We start from the raw sequence: 3,729 nt of genomic DNA on the forward strand, positions 1-3,729 counted from the left end.
ACTACTACCACCACCACTACTACCACTATCACTACTACTACTACTACCACCACCACCACCACCACCATCATTACTACTAGCTGCTGCTACTACCCAAACCCACCCTCATCACTAGTACTACTACTCCTACTACTCCTACTACTGCTATTGCTGCTACTACTACTATTAATACTAGTACTACTATCACTACCACCATTAACACTACTGTTACTACTGTCAATACAACTACCAACCACTGCCACTACTATTACAACTACTATCACTATTACCACTACTACCACTACTTCTACTACTGTACTGCTACTACTAATATGGTGCCCATAAAGCCAGGACTTGATTGATTATGGAGTTCCTTTAATGATCCCCAGGCCTGCCGGGGTTCAAGAATACCCAAATCGGACAACCCCTGAGTCTTCAGAGGATAGGGTTTATATAGCATTTTGGGGAGGGGAGCTTGTGCGCAGCATGATACAAAAGCAGAGATAACAGATACATTTTTCTGTTAGACAGGTAATTTACTAATATATACGCAAACATATAGAAGAACTTGAGTACTCTCAGGCCTCTCCCCAGCCTAGGACCCCTCGTGGAATGTAATGTCCTATAGTTTGAGCTAAATCTTGGAGAAAGGGGAGATAGTCATGGGAGGAGTCAGGAATTTGCAGGCATAGCAAAAGCATCAGGTAAACAAGAACATTTTGTAAGTCCAAGATAGGTCCTGTGACCCCACCCCCACCCCCACCCCTACCCCAGAGTCAAACATCTTTGTCTTATCAATATGTTTTTCAGACCTATAGGCACCTAATCAAATTTTTATTTCTAAGGAGTTGCTCAGGCTCCAGAAAAGTGTCAAGGACCCCTCTTGTACAGAGATTACACAAATATTAATGTTGTACTTCATTCCCCACTTTTTTTTTTAAATAACTCAAACCCTTGAGGTATTTTCCACACAATCTGGGGAAGCATGAACTATTAGCATCTTGACAGAATTTATCGAGAGCGTATAAAGTGGATGATTTGATTGAACAGGCAAGGAGGAGTAGCAAGGAACTGGCTAGGGCTGATACCAGCTTTGTGAGCCATGGAGAAAGATCAAATAAATGCTGGTACCAATTCTCAGACTTTTCTTGTTCTTGCTGCTGGTTCTCTATTCTTCATTTTAATAGAGATAGGCTTTCCTGAACTAGCCCAGAGTATTTAGCATAAAAACAACAAGCCTCCCTGAGTGCCACACAGAGGTCCCCTTGTAAAAAGAAGAGATCAGGACCTTCGACCAGTGAGTCAATTTGTCTTTTGAGATGTGCTGTGGAATCTCCCAGGTTGCCAATATCCAAGTCAACCTGAGCACCTTGCTCCTGGAAGGAGGATTCTCCACAAACAAGGGCAACAGCTCCCACAGCAGTAGAGCTGACCAGGCCCAACCCCACCAGAAGGCAAATCAGGATAGGAACAGCACACTTCTGCAGGTCATGTCCCTTTGGGACAGGATCGAGAAACCTCCAGCCTTCCAGTCCAGGGAGCAGAGATGCCTGAGTCAGGACAGAGACAAGGATACAAATGGGATCCTTTTGGGTCAAAAGAAATGAAGCAGAAGCACATCTTGTGGGGCCAGTTGGACAGGCCCACCAAATTCCATTGGGTGCCACATACCAGTAGGGATCTGACTCAGGGAGGGAGATATTAATGAATTGGGAACAGGCAGCCAGGAGGGGATTACTGAGAGTGGTTTGGGGTGTTGTGAAGCATTGACCTTGACCTTGACGGTCTCCTAAGGTGATTCAGGGTTGGTTCCAGGAACAAATATTTAGTTCTGAGGTACAATATGCTGGATCAGGGACTGCAAATCCCATCAAATAAGGAGGTTGTGGGTCCAGACACAGCCAGCAATCTTTTCTCAGGAGGGGATTCATAGTATTGACAGCCCTATAGACTGCAGAGAGTTCCTAGGAGAGAAGCATGGCTGGGCCCAGGAGGGGGCAATGTGGTAGTTGGTTTCAGTTAACTCCAGTAAACTTAGGTTTTGTTCCTCATGGGCCCGGTTTAATCCCTTGAGAACTGGGTTTGGTTCCTCATGAGCTGGGTTTTGTTCCTTGTGGACTGGATTTGGTCCCTCATAAAAGGGGTCTATTCAAGGGGGCCAGGCTAGCCCACTCAAGGGCCCAATTGGTAGATGAGGGGATGGTGTGAGATGCTGAACAGAAAGAGGAATGGCAGGTTTTCCTGAACACAGGAAATAGGAAAACTTCTGCCTTTTTGCCATCCAGGATCTCCTGGGTCTACCAATTCAAAAACGATAAAGGGGGACTGGGTTCCCAGGAATTTTGAGAGTTGGTGATCAAAAGTCTTAATGGTCTTGAGAAAGGAGTTTTGGGGGAAAGAAGTACAGAGGTGGGTGTCTGGGCACAGGTCAGGGGACCAGGGGGATTGAGTAGGTGAGCTTGTACAGGGTTTTGGGAAAGTAAATTGTACAATATGGTCCAAAATATGGGGTGTATGGCATATGCAGGGGTCTCCATATGCTAATATCCTGGTGGGCACATGTGGATTGGCAGTGGCTCTATTTAGAATCCAGATCTTTAGACACAGGAAAGCAAGGAGTCGGAGGTCCATGGTTTTATAGGGGTGTGATGAAGCCATATGGGGATGGTTTTGACTTTTATAGCTGTGGGGGTGGTGAGGATAATGGTGTGGGGACCTGTCCAAGATGGTTCTAATCCCACAGCTGTGAATTTCTTAACAAGAACCAAGTTGCCAGGTGCAAAAGAATGGGCAGGATCAGAAGGATGACTGGAAGTGCATCCCGAATGGATCTCTGTAGCTTCTGCCGAGTGGCTTGGAGTCCCTGTAAAAACTTAAGTAGGGAATGGTTAACAGTTTCAGCCCTGAGATCTTTCTGGATGATGGGCAGAATAGGGGAAGGCTGACCAAACAAAATTACAAAAGGCGTTACACTTGATCTATATGAGGTACATCGACTCCTGAGCAGGGCTAAAGGCAGTAAGGTTACCTAGTTCTCCCCAGTCTCTAATACCAGTTTGGACAGGTATTCCTCAAGCTTTCTATTTGTCCTTTCAACTTGCCCCGAGCTTTGGGGCCAATAGGCACAATGGAGTTTCCATTTAATACCCAGGGCTTTGGAGAAGCCCTGTGAAATCTTTGCTTTAAATGCTGGCCCATTATCTGACCTGATTTCTAAGGGAAGACCAAATTGGGGAAGTATCTCATTTAAGATCTTTTTAGCTATAGTCAGGGCATCCTCTTTTCCGGTCAGGAACGCTTCTACCCATCCTGAGAAGGGGTCAACAAAAACTAACAGGTATTTATATCCCTGTGCAGCAGGTTTAATTTTGGCAAAGTCAAGCTCCCATTTTTACCCTGGTTGTTAGCCCCAGGCTCGAAGCCCCACTGGAGTTGGGAGATTTCTTTTAGCATTTACCTTTGCACATGTATCACATCTTTAGACAGTACTGTTGATGGTGTTTTTAGTTTTAGGGATAAAGTACTGAGGACTTAGGAGGTCATATGTTTTTCTTTCTCCAAGATGGGTTAATTGGTGTAATTGTTGGATCCATATTTGTCCTAATGCTTCTGGGATAAAAATTTTCCCATCCGGGAGTTCCTACCAACCTGCTTCTATTTTTATCCCCCATTTTGTTTTAGCTAAGGAATCTTCCGCAGAAGAGTATATGGGGGATGCAGGAACTGATGGGGGATGCAGGAACTGATGGA

Source organism: Macrotis lagotis, chromosome 8 (assembly GCF_037893015.1).
Source record: "Macrotis lagotis isolate mMagLag1 chromosome 8, bilby.v1.9.chrom.fasta, whole genome shotgun sequence".
NCBI classification, from domain to species: Eukaryota; Metazoa; Chordata; class Mammalia; order Peramelemorphia; family Peramelidae; genus Macrotis; species Macrotis lagotis.